General features: G+C 51.0%; 2 long non-coding RNA genes across 2 annotated transcripts; one reads left to right on the forward strand and one right to left on the reverse strand.

Annotated features, from left to right (window-relative positions):
- The first annotated feature begins 4273 nt into the window (after positions 1-4273).
- Positions 4274-7214, forward strand: LOC106782825 (uncharacterized). The gene is made up of 3 exons (XR_001380173.3): positions 4274-4651; positions 5426-5875; positions 6687-7214. It is a non-coding gene; the product is annotated as an uncharacterized lncRNA (long non-coding RNA).
- Positions 7215-11380: 4166 nt separating this feature from the next.
- On the reverse strand, positions 11381-12768 carry LOC138921149 (uncharacterized). The gene is made up of 2 exons (XR_011433469.1): positions 12165-12768; positions 11381-11661 (listed from the first exon to the last, which is right to left on the reverse strand). It is a non-coding gene; the product is annotated as an uncharacterized lncRNA (long non-coding RNA).
- Between the last annotated feature and the right edge of the window lie 4057 nt (positions 12769-16825).

The raw sequence follows: 16825 nt of genomic DNA on the forward strand, positions 1-16825 counted from the left end.
TTTCTGGGAACTCTTCAGCCTCTTTGAGAAGCCGAAACTGGCCCTGAACTGGTTTGTCTTCTCTTTGGACCTGGTGACCCGTGACATTTGCCGCTCCCCTCCGACCGGAAGATGCGCACGGGTCGGCATCCGTCCTTGAAGCCGTCGTCAGGGTGTCTCGAGTAGGAATGCAAGGCCAAGCGGGATTCAACCCTCCGTGACGGTGAGATGATGCACGTGAAGTGCCTGTTTGGTGTGGGGCACAGCGTACATGGCAGATATGATGATCGCATGACAGCAGTGAGGAGGAGGCGGAGGCGGAAGAGGAGGAGGATGACAAAGGCGATGGTGATGAGGAGGTGATGACGGGGACTCTCCTAGCTCACTGCTGAGCTGGACGGCATGCATTTTCCGGGCTCTGCCTCGCCTCCACCTCCCGTCCTGAGGAAGCTACATGCCGCTTCCTCTCCCACTCTCACATTTTCTCCTACCCGGGATCAGGAACAAAGGCTTGGCTCCTCTCAGCAGATGACGACCAATTAGCAGAGCCGGTGAGCACAGCCAGGCTGTGAATCACCTGGGGGATGGGAGGAAAACCCTCCCAGGAGCAAGAGCATTCACGTTTGCTTCGTTGTCAGTTTTCAGTCTCTGCAGTAGGGATCTCTCATCTGCTTGTCGCCAGACTCAGGAAATGGATGTTCTTGGGGGTTCCGGGGAGGATACAGATAGGTCTAGAAAGAATTTTCAAATGGTTCCATGCTATGGTGAAAAATTGAATGTCTCTCTCCCCCAATTATTTATCATATAATAAAATCTCACAGATCAGATTAAGTTATAGGTTCACCTATTTTAATTAATCTAATTAGAGAATATTGAAGAGAAAGAAAAAATTTTCCTCTTCCCTCTTAGGTTCTGTAGCTGGAGCCTGCAAATTAGACAAATTACCAGAAGAAAAGGCATATGAATTTTATCTGATGTTAATTTATATGTGCATGGGTTAATATTTTAATTTTAACATGCACAAAGGCCTTCACAGAAAAGAGATGAAGACACAAAGAAGTGGTTAAACTCAGGGGGCTTGTACACCATTTTAATAAGGGACAATAAATTTTTGAAATGTGACAAGACAAATGAAAAGGAGGTTGGGCTTCTAGGGGTGATAAACTGTGGGAAGGTAAATATTCTGGAGAAACTAATGTAAGACAGAGGTTATTCCGTAAGGTTTTGTCTATGCAAACTCATCTTGGTGCCGTCTCTGTCTCCGCCTCCGTCTCCGTGTCTGGTGATGAAGGCTGCTCTTCCCTTCCTGGTGAGAGGGGAGGGCATCTTCACCAGGGAAATTTATGTCCTACTTTTAGGCAAATAGCGGAGGGCAGAATGCTTTTCCCATGTCTGCTTCTTCTCAATTGCCTTTAGCTCAAAATAATCCTTACGCCTAAGTGGAGTATTTAGGGTGGCATATTTTGATCCCCTTCAATATTTTAAAAGAAATTTAGTTATATTATCCTCAAAACTGTATAGAAACCCAGAGCAGAGGAAAACAGAATCTTGCCCCATGTAGACAACGGCAGATTAATTTGGGGAACAGAAAAGGATCATTTAAATCAACAATAGATTACTAATATACAAATGATGGCTTCTAAATCATGGCAGACATGTTTTTCTCTTACATAAATTAACTGTTTTCCTTCTCATCTTTCTTGCTCAGCAAATCTTCTTCTACAACATGTATGTAAATTACTACATACTTCAAACTAGTGAGGTTAAAATAAATTATGGTTGACGTGACTCATTATTTAGAAGAGAGTAAATCATTGAGAGGAAATGATCTTATTTCCTTATCAGGAAAAATACCGTATTTCTCGGTTTCGTAAAAAGCTCAGGTTTAAGGGCCGGCCAGGAGCATAGCGGTCAAGTTCGTGTGCTCCACTTTGGTGGCCTGGGGTTCAGGGGTTTCGATCCCGGGTGTGGACCCATGCACTGCTCATCAAGCCATGCTGTGGCAGGCATCCCACATAGAAAATACGGGAAGATGGGCACAGATGTTAGCTCAGGGCCAATCTTCCTCAAGAATAACAACAACAAAACTCAGTTTTAGAGCATCTGTGAATGGAAGGGATGGGGTTCCCTGACCTTCCAGGGGCTGTCACCCCATCACACCTCTGGTCAGCCGATCACAGTCCCAGGAAATCAGCCCCAGGGTGGGGCACCAGTGTTCCCACCAGCTTGCTTTTAGCACAACGCCTGGGCCTGCCTTCTCCTCTTGAATCGCACAAAGTACAGGCAAGGAGTAGTGTTGGGCGGAGAGCATTAACTCCAGATGGCGCCTCCGTCTTCAGTCCAGTCCATCAGTTTCGGTGGAGGCTAAAACTGACGGTCGCTCTGACACTCATTCTTGTCTAGGAACACATGGGTGATGTTTACTTAGAACGTTACCTTCAAAAAGCCCAATGTTTTACAAAATGACATTTTTAAACCTACTCTTCCCATCTGCTGACACATAAAGGTAAGAAAATGAAATTAATTTCACTACACACATAGCAAATTAGGCTGAAATCAAAGAAAACCACATAAGTCAAGAGTTACACCTGCTGTGACGTGGAAGTACTTTTTGTCTTTTTGCTCTTGGGAGCTTCATAGTTTTCATAATGATTCAATAAACAACTCTTTAATAAAGCAAAAAAGAATGAAATCAGGAGAAGAAAGCACTGTTTTAAATTACCCAAAGTTCAAGTCTGATTTTGGAACTGTGTTCTGCCCACCCTCTTTAGGATGGGTCAGTATCTCAGATGGTGACCAAGCCTCCGCTCCGAGAGGACCGCTGAGTAAGGAGCAGCGCCCTACGGGGCAGAAATGCAGAAGAGAAGACGAACACCCAGCCAGCAGCCTGGGGAACCCGCCGGCATCAGAGGCGTCCAGGCTGAGGGTGGTCTCAGCGGGCGCTCTCCTGGCCCCCAGGCTCAGGCACTAAGTCGCTCCACCTCAACTCTCTGTTCCTGGTTCTCCTGCCCTTTGCACGTCCATCCCTCTGTCTGGAAGCCAAACACACCGAGGGCGCCCCCAGGCTGCCCGTCAGGAAGGTGCAGAAGCCCTGCCTGGGGCGGTGGGTCCGTAACCACCCCGCTCCCACCCACAGACAGTATAAAAGCGAAATGAAACAGAAGAGCATTCTACTCTGACCCTTTCTTTTTCAACTCAACTGCTGGGCACATGGGGTTTTGCACTTTAGGGCCGAATGAGGGTGACTTCAGCCAAATCCGGGCTGTTTCTGAAGAAATGTGAATAAATGCAAAAGGCCCTGACTCGAGAGAGCGGCGCTGTCTAGCTGCCCCAGGCAAACGTAAAGAGCCTGACAGGTTTACGCAGCCGGAGCGGTGCCTCGAGGCGGGGGCCCCAGGGTGCGCCCCTAAAGGCTCGCCAGGCCCGAGCCAGCCAGGCCCACGATGAAGACGCTCCATCCTGCAAGTCCTGATTAGGGCTTCTGCGAAACTGTCTTCCAGGACTGTAATCCCACACCCGCCCTGGGCGGCCCCCGAGACACGGCTGTCCGTCACCGGGATGGGTACGTGCGCGGCCGGCACGTGGCGGCTCTGAAGCCCATTCTTTACGTCGCGCCTCGTCTTTCCATTTCTAAAGGGCGCTCTCCTGGGCAGAGGGCGCAGCCCATCACATGTCAGGGCGGAGGAGAGGGAGCCGCTCCTCGGGGGACCCCAGCCCGCTCTCCTCAGGGTAACTGGTGCCCCTTGGGAAGCCTGTGTTCTGCCTCTGCGGAGCGGGTCTCCGTGAGAAGCCGGGCTGCGCGTCACCGCACTGAGCCCCAGAGAGACAGGACGAGTTTAAGAGGGTGTGCATGTCTGAACTTCACGCTGAATCAAAATCCTTTTCCTCCAAAGTCTGATGTCGTTGGTGGGTGAAGGGACAAGGCCAGCGAGGGGTGAGGGGGCCTGATCCTGCACGTGGAGAGGGTGGAGGGAGGAGGGCTCGTTGAAGTTACAGCGCGCTGCGGCAGAGGATGGGGGGCCAGTGTCGCTTTTTGCCTCCTGGGGTCTCCAGCTACCCCTCTCTCACCACCCTGCCCCGCCCCAGCCCAGCCTGAACTGCCCTGGCCCCTCTTCTCGGCCCCAGGGCTCCCCAGGTCACAGACAGACGGCCAGGCAGACCAGAGCCTGGCCCTGGGTCGGGGCAGGGAAGCCAGGACGCGCTCCAATCTGCCGCCGCTCAGACTAGCGCTTGGAGAGGCTCGAGTTCAGGAGCTGAGCAAAAATAAACACGGGCTATAAATAAGCCCGTAGATGTCTTCAAGGCCCGAGCGCGACGAGGAGAGGGTGCCACCGCAGAAGTGCTCACTTGAAAAATTCTAAACGCGTCAAAATAACTTTGATAAACTCGCAAAGACGCCTGGCTCAGGGGAAAGGAATGGGCCCCGCGCCCCGAGAGCCCACTTCCCGCGCCGCCGCCGGGAGGGCCACCGCGGGGCGGGCGGGGCGCGGGGTCCCCTCTGGCGCCGCTGACTCACCGCGGCCCGCGCCTTAAAAGGGCAGTCGCTTCCGGGGCCGACCCGGCGTTGGGGGGGGGGGGGGGGCTCGTTGTCACCTCCTGTGCCCTCGCTCGGAGTGGCACCCCTTCCACTTCAAGGCTGACCGCTATGCCTGATCCTACGTCTTTCAACCCGGTGAGAACCCCCCTTCCTCCCCATCCCTTTCCCCCTCTGTGCCTCTCTCCCCCATCTCCCTCCTGCCCCTCCTCCTTCCCCTCGCCCTCCTTCTCAGGGGCAGCTGTTTCGGCCCTAATACATTCTCGAGCACCCACTCGTCCTCCCTGGTCCCCATCTGAGAACATCCCACGCCTCAAACAGTCAGCGCCCTCCTGGGCCTCTCCCTCGCCCTCCAACTTCTCCAAAGCTTGATTGACACTTCCTGACCCACCACCGTGCGCCTGCCATCTCCTCAAAGTATTCTTTTCAAAACAAGAGGATTTTTATGTTTATATTGTTTCAAATTTAAAGAGGTTGCGGAACTTACAAACAATCCCCCAAACTCTTGGCCCAGATTCTCCACTTGTGAACGTCTGCCACATTTGCTTTAGCATTCTCTCTCTCTCTATGTATATACGTATTATTCTCTAAACCATTTGCAGGTAAACTGCAGATGTCATGTCTCCTTATCCCTAATTACTTGGCTGTGTCTTTACTAAGGGCAAGGACATTCATGGCAGAGTCAGCAAAAGAACAAGACTCAGGGATGCCCAGTGACCTCTGAGCCGCACAGTCCGGTGGCCTGGCAGGGTTCATTTGGCTCGACCTTTCTGCCCTTTGGTCTCTGTCTGTCTCTCTCTCTGTGTCTCCATCTCTCTCGCTCTCCTCTCATTCTCGCGTTTCATTGGCTGCTCTCCTGCCTCCCTTCCGAGGTGGGTCTCTGCAGGGTCCAGCTTTCTGTCTCATTTACAGCCTCTCCCTGGAGGAGGCCGTGGACTCCCACGGCGCCCGCGGTCACCCATCCTCGATGAGCCTGGACTCTTCAGCCTGGGCCCCCTCTAAACTTCTACGTGAATGTCCACGGCTTTCCGGGAGCCGCTCCCTCAGTCCAAGTCCCTCGCAGCTCCTCCACTCATCGCTGTAAACCGGCCGTGTCAAAGAACTGGAGTCATCGCCCCTGCACCCTCCCTAGCTGGTGACCAAGCAGACACCCTCCCTCTCCTTTGAACTCTGTCCCCTCCAGACTCTTGCTTCGTCGTTGGTCACGTGCCCAGGCCTCCTCTGCTCTGACTCTCTCATCCACCTCTTCCGTCCTGTGAACTCCTGGGTCAAGCCTCCGCCGCACTTGCTTCTCAGCCCCTGTTGGCCTGGCTTCCTGCGTGGGGCCCCTCGCCCACCCAGAGCTGCCGTGGACGTGATCAGGTCCTGTCTTGACTGAAATCGCTGCCCCCTGGGTTCTTCCGTGGGTTCCAAAGAGCAGATTCGTGGGTCCCTGAAAAAGCGTTCAGTTGTGGGGAGAGGAGGGAAATATTTTCTGGGGAAAGGGTTGGACCTTTCATCAAATTTTTGACAGAATTTGTGACCTCTCCCCCAAAGAAAAGAAGCAACTGGCCTGTGGGTTAAAGTTCAAATTCTTTGTGGGATCCAAGACCACTTACTTTTGCCTCAGTCCAGCCTTCCCGACCCAGCTCCCAGGGCTGCTCTCTGCAGCCCGCACATCCAGCCCAGCGCTTCCCAAGTATGCGGGTCACAAGAATGACCCCAGGCACCGGGTGAAGATTCAGGCTCCGGGCGCTCCCCGTGCATTCTGATTCAGAGGGTCTGAGTGGTGGTGTGAGGGTGAGCATGGAGGGAGCCCCAGGGATCTGTATTTAACAAGCAGGGGTTCTAATGGGGAAAAGCCGGGCTAGAATCAGCCAAGGGCTTTCTTGCCTCCAGACTTTTGCATACGATGGAGTTCCCTCTTCCGGAATTTGCACCCACTCCACCCCTCCATTGATAAATTCCTATTTATCCTTCAATGTCCAATTCAAACATCAGCACCCTGGATGAAGTCTCCTGTAATCATTCTCATGTTAGAGAGGTCGCGGCAACGCCGCTGTAACACAGACCCCCGAATGCTGAGGCTTATCTGAGAGGGATGTTTCTCTTCCCTTTCCCGTACCAGCTGGGTGGTGTGGGCCTGCGCGGAGGCTGTGCTCCCGCAGCTCATCCTTGTCTCTGCGTGTTCCAGGTAGTGGCACTCGTCGCTGTGGCTGAAGCCAGGTCCCTGCCAAGCCTGTCAGCAGGGGAGGGAGAAGGGAGAGTGAAGGGGGGTCGTGCCAGTGTGTCAAGACCCCACCAGGACATTGCACACCTGATGGGAGCTCACACCGGCGAGAACTTGGTCACATAGCCCCACTAGCTGCAAGAGAGGCTGGGAAATGTCGTTTCTAGCAGGGTGGTCCTGTGTCCACCTCTCACAGCTGCCTGCTCCGGCCGAAGTCATTGCCATCTGCTCAGACAGAATGGAAACGAGGATGTATTGGGCACTTGCCATGTGCCAGACATTGTGATGGCCATTTTCCGACGTCATCCCCTTTCACCTTCACCAGTGTTTTACCTACACTGAGACAGCTGGGCCCAGCTTGGCTGGGCTGCTGCCTCCCGAGTCATGCTCTGCGGAAGTCCTCCGTCTCAGGGCGCCTCTCTAGGTTAGTTTTTTGCATGTCTGCCTCCCCCACTGAGTATGTGCTTAATAAATGCTCTACTAAGTGGTGAATCAGAGTGGGTTCATTAAATTAGCTCATGAAAATTACATAATGTCACCTCACTGGGTTATGTTGTAGGCTATTTTTGTTTTTCCTCCTTTGTCCCCTGAGCAGTAATTAGCTGTCAGTCCCTGCAAGCGCTCAGGCAGAGTGTGGACGCCCACCTCAGGGAGGTTGTATTGGATTAGATGAACCCCAGGACCCCCACAGTCCCAAGGAGCTGTATTTCACCTCCACCTCAATCACAACTTTTGGCAATAATTTTCATTCTTCCACTCGGCAAATCTGTGCTAAGGGCCACCCAGTCCCAGGTCCTCTCAGTGCTGAGCACTCAGTCGTGTACTAAGGAGGCCCCTGCTCTCAGGAACGAGCATGGGATGAAAAGACAGATAGTAAACCCACCAACAAGAAGACAGATGGCAACTCAGACAGAGATAAGAGCCAAGAAGAAAATAAAAGAGGACAAGATGAGAACCATATGCCTGACGACCAGGGAAGGCCTCTCCAAGGAGATGACAATTCAAGGGACACCGAATGAGAGAAGCGACAGCCATGGACAGCTTTCCCAGCAGAGAGAACAAGCCCCAGTTGGAGTGTCTGAGGTTCCCAGAGCAGCCAGGGTGGCCGGAGCAGAGCAGGCGAGGAGAGAGATGGGAGAGCCAGGTGGGGGCCAGGTGGCACAGAGACGCACAGACCAGGGGGCGGGGCCTGTTCTAATGGGACAATAAGTCACGTCCAGCTATGAGCCGGGCAGTGATGCGATCCTATTTAGATTGTTGGACAGTTGTCCCAGCTGTTGTGTAGAAGGTGGATTTTGTAGAGCTGGAGTGGAAGTGGGCTCCCGATGGGAACATTTTTGAATGGTCCACCAGAGAGCTGACGGAGGCTGTGACCAGGGTGATAGCAGTGGAGACGAGAAGCGGCAGGTCTGTGTTCTGTGAACAGCCCACAGGTCTTTCTGAAAATGCTTCTTTTTAGATAGCTACCACGTCCTCATCTCCTGGGGCATTAACACGTATCATTACATCCCCTGGAATCAAGGGCTCACAACACAGGACCGTGTGGTGGTCAGTGTGACAGCCCCTCTCCCAGGCTTGAAGGCTGCGTCTTGTCTGACTGCAGATTATACTCATGGGTGGGCTCTTCACCTTGGCCTGAATCCCTCTTTGGGTAGAGGTGATCATGGACAGTAGCCCTGCCTCCATCAAGCTCAGTCCCATTGGAGAGACAGACAGTGAACAAAGACAAAAATACATGTAAAATGACACCTGTGAGGAGAGGTACACAATGTCAGGACACACAAGACGGGCTTTGACCCCTAAGAGCAGTCAAAGGAGCCTTTCAGGAAGCACTGCTGGAGCTGACACTGGGAGGAAGGAGTGGGGTGGAGGCATGTCAGCAGAGTCTGACATGTGCAAAGGCTCTGGGGCAGGAGGGTCAGTGTTCCTTCCAGGAACCATTATTGAGCAGATAGCAAGGAAGGTTGGATGGGGACCAGTGTGGGTGTGTGTGTGTCTGTAGCAGAAGATGGAGGCGTTCCTTTAGGGTCTCTGGTCACCTGTGAGGATGGGCAAGCAGCTCAGAGGCTTGGAGAGCAGAGAAGGTTGATAAAGGCATTTTGAAAACAGCATTTCCCACACTATTCCTGGTTTAAGGGAAAGCTCTGTTGCTGAAAATGCATATTTGACCCAGAGATAGTAAGTTTCATTTGAAGCCAATGGATTGTGATCCAAGTTCTGAACTCTCTCCACTAGCCTAAAAGCGATCGTCATATAAAATCAGTCTAGCACTGGGGCCGGCCCCGTGGCCGAGTGGTTAAGTTTGTGCGCTCCACTTCAGCGGCCCAGGTTTTCGCCGGGTCAGATCCTGGGCGCAGGCCTAGCACTGCTCCTCAAGCCATGCCGAGGTGGCGTCCCACACAGCACAGCCTACAGCTAGAATATGCAAGTATGTACTGGGGGGCCTTGGGAAGGAGGAGGAAAAAAAATCAGTCTAGCATTTATAAGCCAAGATGGCACTGACATTCTTGGGTAGGATTCCTGAATTATCCTACAGAGGGAGAAGAAGAACAGCCCGGTCACTCCATTTATCCTGGTGAAAATTCCAGGGCAGTCCAGAATTTGCCAAAAGTGCTGAAAGTCGGTTCAAAAGAACTCTTGCATACCTCCCCGTCCAGGGCCACCGCCTGCTAAACGCTTCCTTATTAAAAAGAGAAAATGTCTCTTCAGGCCGATGAGAATGAACTACTCGCTAGAATACAGACGACACCCCCTAATATTTTTTTCACTATTAACTTGGAGCACCTGGAAGGAAGGAAGGCCAACCTCCCACCATGTCTGCCCTGCTTTTTAAGTGAGTTCACTGGGGAGAAACTGTCGCATTGCAAAACTTGAGAAATGCCTGCCAATCCAAAAAGTTTCTGTAACAGGAACCAATACGCATGTAAAAGAAAAATCAAAAAACTAGAAGGAGGAAGGTGCTTAAACACATATGCTTTAAAATGAAAATAATTTTTTTTAATAAAAAGATAGCTTGGACCTGATTTAAAAGAGAAAAAAATTACAGGCAGTCAGGGAACAAAAATTAAGATTTGTTTCCTACAAACCCTAAGACCATGTATGCTGGAGGAGAATGTGTGTGTGTGCGTGTGTGTGTGGGGGGGGTTGCATTAGCGCTCAGTTTCAGAAGTGTCAGAGTGTTCATACATAATGATACCCCAGGCCGTCCAACCCTCGGAACTTCTCCCAAGGAAATACTTTGAATGAAAAAAACCAGTTGTGTGCACAAGATGCTTATTGCTTCGTTATTTGCAATATTTTAAAGAAGTTAGACTTTATTCTGGAGAGAATGGGAGCAGAGTGTTATATGTGAGTCAGATGGTCCGGGGCATTTACAGTCAGTGCCGGTGTGGCGGAAGGGTTAAAGGAGAGGAGGACAACAGGTGAGGCGCTGGTGAGTTGTTCTAGATAAGGGGTGGGGAGGGCCTGACTAAGGCCGTAAACTCCAGCTTAGTGCGGAGAGCCTAGTCAAAGGGATGTTTAAAGGATCATTTAAATGTGCATAAGGAGAGAGAAGGAAGAATCTAGACGGACACTCAGTTTGAGTGGATGTTGGTGTAGCCAAAGAAGATGGAGAACACAGGTGAATGAGTTTGGTGTCTGCCTGTCTGACTGTTTGGGGGCTGAAGTGAAGGGGTGGAGGGAGGAGGCGGTTCTGTTTGGGGTATGCCGAGTTGGAACTACCCACAGAATTGCCAGGTAATGACATCCAGGAAGACGCGATGGAAAATGTGGGTCTGGACTGAGACAGGAAGGTGGCTGGAGATAAATAACAAATAAACGTTTTCCAGAAGAAATGTGAGGGCGTCAGTGGCTCTCCTCTTTCCTCATCTTGGTCTTCATCCTGTTGGTTGGGTCTTTCGGAGGCAGCTGATACTGTTGACTCCCTTCTGGAAGGTCTCTCCTCCGTGAGTCCTCGATCTCACACATTCTTCATCTTTTCTGACTTCTACATTCGTTTCTTTCCTTTCTGTTTTGAAGATTATTTAAAAGTAAATATTTCTCTCCAAGTAATCCATTTTTACTTTAGAAAAAAAAAACACTAGAAAATACAGATAATTAGAAAGAAAAATTAAAGTCACAAAGCATTTTGGTGTATTTCCTTTCAAGTCTTACTCTCCCTTCCAGTGCTGTCTGCTCACTGGGTCGGGTCTCCCCCAGCACACACTCGGGGCAGCCTCTCCCTGTGAACTTTCATCACAACTAAAATTAAATAATTATTTGCATCATTACTTCTCTAAAAAGCTGAATCATTTAATGAATGTATTCATATAAATGCATTTTTTACCAAAACGAGACCAATTGGTAGACAATGTTTTATAATGTATTTTCCTCGTGTATTAATGCATCGTAACAATCTCTACTACCCCTGTCAATCTATATGATCCCTTTGATGCTACCTAGTATTGAATTCAACTGTATAGCTGAACCAAAATTTATCTCAATCTCTTGTTATTGGACATTTAAGGTATTTCCAAATGTTCTCTGATCTGCTTTAGACGGCTTTAGGCGCATGTCTCTGCCTGCTTCTTTGGTTATCTTCTCAAACTGGCATCACTGGGTCGAAGATTTTCAGCTTTTGCTGGAGGTTGGCAAATTTCTTCCAAAAAGTCCACCAATTTACACTTCTACCTTTTTGTTTTATTAAAACTTCTTTTCCCCTAAAACAAAAATAGCACATATTAACAATAGACAGAACACAGGGGAGTAAATAAAGGAAGTGTGAGCGCCTACAGTCCGGGCTGCAGCTTTACAATCCCTTGGGGGTGGATTCTTCCGCATCTTTCCCGTATTTGTCTATGCAGATGCCCTTGGGAGTCAGACGTTTACTGTTAACTAGCTGTGTGGCCCGAGGCGCGTTTCGTAATGTCTCCAAGCTTCTGGTTTTCTCACCTGTAAACTGAAGATGGCAATAGAGCCATGTCACAGGTTGTCCTAAGCATGCAGGGCAAGTATGCTGCCCTGTGCCTGGCTCATTACAAACTCTCAAGCCCTGCTCCCATGATACTGTGTGAACCTTTTTTCCCCGGCCAGTGATGTATACGGACATCTTTCTTTGTGCCTAGTGGACACTTCTAGCTCCAGTCTTTTAGATGAACCTCAGGCGTACAGCTCTAATCACAGACTGTCGATACCACCAATGGTATTTTGCTGACGTCAAGTATTCATTTGGTCCCAGCCAACCTAGTTACAAGTTCCTCCTCCCGCTGCCCGTTCCCATCTTAGTCACTGTCATCTGTCCTGGAAGCACCAGGCAGAAACCACCAGAACACCTTCCTCCCGCTCCCACAGGTAACTGGGTTTACAGCAATTCTGTTATTCTATCTGGAGTGCAGCTGAGTCAGACAGGCCTTGGTTGAATCCTGGTCCTGCTCCTTACACAGTGTGACCACGAGCACTCACCTCTCCTTTCTGAGCCTCAGTTTCTTCGTCTGTAAGATGGGGCAACAGCAGCCATGCCACTTAGGGCCGTGGTTCTGATGGTGAAGTGAGATAGCTCGAGTAAATGCTTAGCATCACGCCGATCACAAGCTCAGCTCTCAAAAGGGCAGCTGCAATTAGCAACATTACCATTATTGTTGTCATCTCAGGCACCTGACCTTTGCTGTGATTGCAGTGCATTTTCAGCCCCTTATAGCACTGACATAGCCCCTAACCTGTCCCCATCTTCAGCCCTTCCCAGGCCAAATTTCAATGTGCCACCAAGATGACTTTTCCATGGTGTGTCTGGAGCATGTCACACTGCTCACTGTTGAAACTACCTACAAACCAATGCCTGAATTTTCTCAGCATGGTTTCTAGCCTTGTCACTCCACCTGCATTCTCTACGTGTCCCCCGCCCCCCACTTCCAACTCTCCCCATCTCTGCATCGACCTCCCGTCTATCTCTTCCTGTACTTTCCCATCTCTCAGTGTGATGGTTCTACCACCGGGGCGGACACCATTTCCCAGAACCCCAGCAGTCTCCCAGGGTGCTCAAACATTCCTTCTGGGGCTGGTCTTCCCTAATCCTGGGGGCGTTCACCTCCCCCTGCCCTGAGCCCCATGCTTGGGGCAGCCTCCACTGCCCTCTGCATCGTGGAGGGTCCAGTCTCCACCATGACACTGTGCCCTTCTTGGGGCAGGTCCCTTTTTGTCCACCTCTGCATCCATCACTGCCCCCCAGCTCCCCTCCGCAAACCCGCAGTGTTTGTTTGTTAATGGTGCTGTTAATAAATAACACTCCTCTGGGACTTTGATGTCCAAAAGCTTGCCCACAGGCCAAAGGTTTTACATAGACCATTCACCTTTCCCGTGACTTATTCTCAGATGACAAGGGCAAAGAATTCAAAAACTGCAGTGCCCCACCCCAGAAATGACGTATCCACAACGGCTGGTTCTCGTGTGTTGTGAAACGAGCCTGTCTTTGCCGTCATGTTACTGATTTTTCATTATTATGAGATGAGCATAGAAAGTACTCAATGTGTGTCTTTCTTACCCATGCAAAGGCAAGAGAACAGTTATCAGTCTTGCCCACTGGCTCTCTGGGTGCACTACAAAGAGGGTGTGGGGCTCAGACCTGTACCCTGCCTTTCTCTCCTAAAGGCATGTAAGTTTCAAGTAAATCTGTTTCATCCTGTTCAGAAGGATGATGCAACGTGACTAGAAAGGAAGTGGGGAGTTGCCTTACAACTACAAGCAGAGGAATGTCACGTCGCTCCAGTGTTCTTCACATTCCCAGAAATATGTCGTGGTTGAAAAGGAGGCAGATGACTCAGCATTCCCCTGGCTTTCGACAGATTGACCGCGGAGCCCAAGCAGTGCTAATGAGGACAGGCTGGCGGAAGGCGCAATTAGGACGAGCTGGCCTGTCCCGAGAGTCTGGGGGCTGCAGGGTGCTGGGCATGCGGAGATGAACCATGTAAACACAGCACAGTTTTCTCGAAGCTGGATTAAGGGGCCCCTGGGTCCACGTTGCGTTCATGTGAATTCTTAGCTATCCAGAGGTATCAGACCAAACTCTGTGAATTCGGTCGTGGTTCTGATTGTTCACTTTGCAGTGGGGGCTGGGGCTGTCCTTAAAGCAGGCTCCTATCCTAAACTTCCTCTCTTCTGTCCAGAAACCTGGGAGCTTTCTTCTACCTTGGTTATTCCTTCATATTTCCTCCTTCTCTCATTTTCCAAATTAAACTTTTTTTCTAGTAGAAAGACCTGGAAAATTATTTCAAGGACAAGAATTTGGCAACTGTCCCTGAAAATGAAGCACATGCTTTGCAGGGGTTTTATGATGTTCCAGAGAGTGGCCACCTGTTCCTTTCCACCCGCTCCGGGCGCCGGGCCACGGGGCTAATGAGCCGTGAGACAGGGCCAGTGGCCTGTGTTGCAGAGGCTCTCGGTTCTTCAGAGGCCTCCTGTAACCCACGGTCTCCACGCTCCCTGTCCTGCCAGCCTGTCGGTAGTCACTGATCCAAGGCCCATAGCCCAGAGCAACGCTGAGCTGTGGACACCTCCCAGGCTTTATTTCCAAACTCATATTTACTCACCTGGAAGAAAGAAAATTCAGATTTCCCGAGGTTGCTGGTAACAACCTCATATCCACCAAAGGCAAAGGAGCCCCACACCGCCTCTGAAGGATCCCTGAGACTCTCACCAGGCAAAGCCGAGTTTGTGAGGAGAAGCCTGGAAAGAGGCAGGTGGGCACCGGAGCCCCCACATCCGGCCGCCAGCATGCCTCAGCATCTCCTAGACGCGTGACCACTGAAACCAGCTCCGCTCTGTGACTCTGTTTTTTGTCCAGGTGGCAACTAAACTGATAAGGAGACAGCTCTCCCTGTACCATGTGCCTCGGCGGTGGGGGTCCACAGCCCCCTGGATGTGAACACGAGCCAGTGGAGTACGAGGCTAAGGGCTCTGGAGCTGACAGGCCGGGTAGGGCTCCCAGCTCCCCATTTTCTGGCTGTGAGAGTCAAAGCTCATTATTTAACCTCTCTGGGCTTCACTCTCTGCACCTGAAGACCAGCAATAACAGTGCCCATCTCAGAGGGGTGTGATCAGGATGAACTAACTCTGTATTTTTGTAAAGTGCTCAGAACAGTGCCTGGCACATCATGATGTTTGATGAGTGAATAAACGCCAAGATTCCCTCCCCAGGGAATGTTTACTACCAGGTGGTGCTTTTAAATGTGGGGTTCCCCATCTTAAGTCTTGCCCCGCGGGGTCTCTGCAGGTGAAATCTCACGGCTCCACCAAAACCAAGTGTTAAACATGGGCCGAGCCCAGCAAAGAGCAGAGGTCAGAGTGCAGCCGAGACGCAGAAGGCACAGAAAGGAAGGTCTGTGCCGTTGGAAGATGCCACCTGAAATGGTGAAAGCTGTGTTTCTCAAATGAAAGATTCAAATAATAGGAGAAGGGGCTGTTTGCAGCCTCTCTTCCACACCTCTCAGAATAATGCTCCTTCAAAGGGTGACATCAGCTCTAAGAAACCATATTCTGGGGCTGGCCCGGTGGCATAGTGGTTAAGTTCACACACCACTGCTTTGGTGGCCCAGTGCTTGCTGGTTTGGATCCCAGGCACAGACCTACACACGGTTCATCAAGCCCCACTGTGGCAGCATGCCACATGCAAAATAGAGGAAGATGGGCACAGATCTTAGCTGAGGGCCAGTCTTCCTCAAGCAAAAAGAGGAAGATTGGCAACAGATGTTAGCTGAGAGCCAATCTTCCTCACATAAAAAGAAATCATATTCTTCACCTTCTCACCTGAGAATTCTTTCAGGCACAAGCCGAGACAGAATCCACCCCCTAACCTTCCACCATTGGAGTCATGAGGTCAGGAGCTGGAGGCCCCCCCAGGAAAGGCTGTAGCTAAAGGCTGCAGGTAAGAAAGGCTGACACGCAAGCTTGCATCCCCACCCGACCTGAGCTCTGTCACCCCTGGGCCATGGCAGAGGTCCTGATGGCTGCCCACCTCTGGTCAGGCCCTGTTTCCTGGGCATGTGGCAGTGAGGACGTACAGGACCCTGCACTCAGAGAGGACCCGCACCTAGGGTTTAATGCTCTGCGCTTGTGATCTTGAACTTCTTAATAATTTTATCCCCAGGCTTGCGGTTTGGGCGTGATGGAATGTGTGCAGAGGGCTTGGAGGCACACGCATGGTCACGCACAGTCCTGCTCCCACGGTTCATGGCTACCCACTCCCAGATCCCCTAGTGTCATACAGGACACAGATCTCCTTCTCAGCCCCCAGTCAGAGACCACTGACACCCTCTGCCCCCCGCAGGCCCTGACCCCAGGCAAGAGGGGAGTCAGGGTTGGGGACACGCACCTGCATACAGAGGCTCAGGGCAGGGCTTCCTGTCACCGGTCGGGGGCGAGGTGGGTGGGTGATCTGTACTCCCAGGGAGGTCTGCTTGCATCCCCTATCTGAGGGAGTACTCCATTGAACAGCGAATAAAGCACACTATGACAGGTCGAGAGAGAGACCATGGAAAAAGGAACAAAGCTTTTTGAATAAGAATTTTTGCACTGCGGCCCACAAATGATGTAGTGGTCCCGCCTCTGGCCTAACTCCCTCCTGTGGGCGTCATCTCACCTCGGCTGGAGCAGCTGGCCAGGCTGAGGAGCTCAGGTTCCGGTATTTTAGAGTTTTTTGTGTTACAAAGCTGAGGGGAGGTCCCCTTGTCATCCAGAAGCCACGTGGGGTGGTGGAATGAGCCTGCCCACTCAGCCCGCTTGCTGGGGTCTCGTAGTTTTCGGGCTTGGTCACCACAGCCCGAGGCCCACGTCACCTACCGAGCCTGACTTCCTCACCTGTGAAAAGAGATCAGGTAACACGCTTTTCAAGATCTTTTCTATCTCTTAAAATATCTCATGATTCTGAGTACACAATAAGGCCCATTTTCTGCTTGTGAAAACCTCATGTTGTAGATAATATAAGACCCTCCAGTTTCCTGGCAACAAAAAACTTTTATAATTGTTGATGGTGAAAAACAACAGAAAGGGGTCTATGTTTGAAAGACCATTCTATGATCCAGATTTATCGTCTGAGAAACTTCACTGCATCTCGGCCCCTGGGCTTGGAGGAC

Source organism: Equus caballus, chromosome 2 (genome assembly GCF_041296265.1).
Source record: "Equus caballus isolate H_3958 breed thoroughbred chromosome 2, TB-T2T, whole genome shotgun sequence".
Taxonomy (NCBI): domain Eukaryota; kingdom Metazoa; phylum Chordata; class Mammalia; order Perissodactyla; family Equidae; genus Equus; species Equus caballus.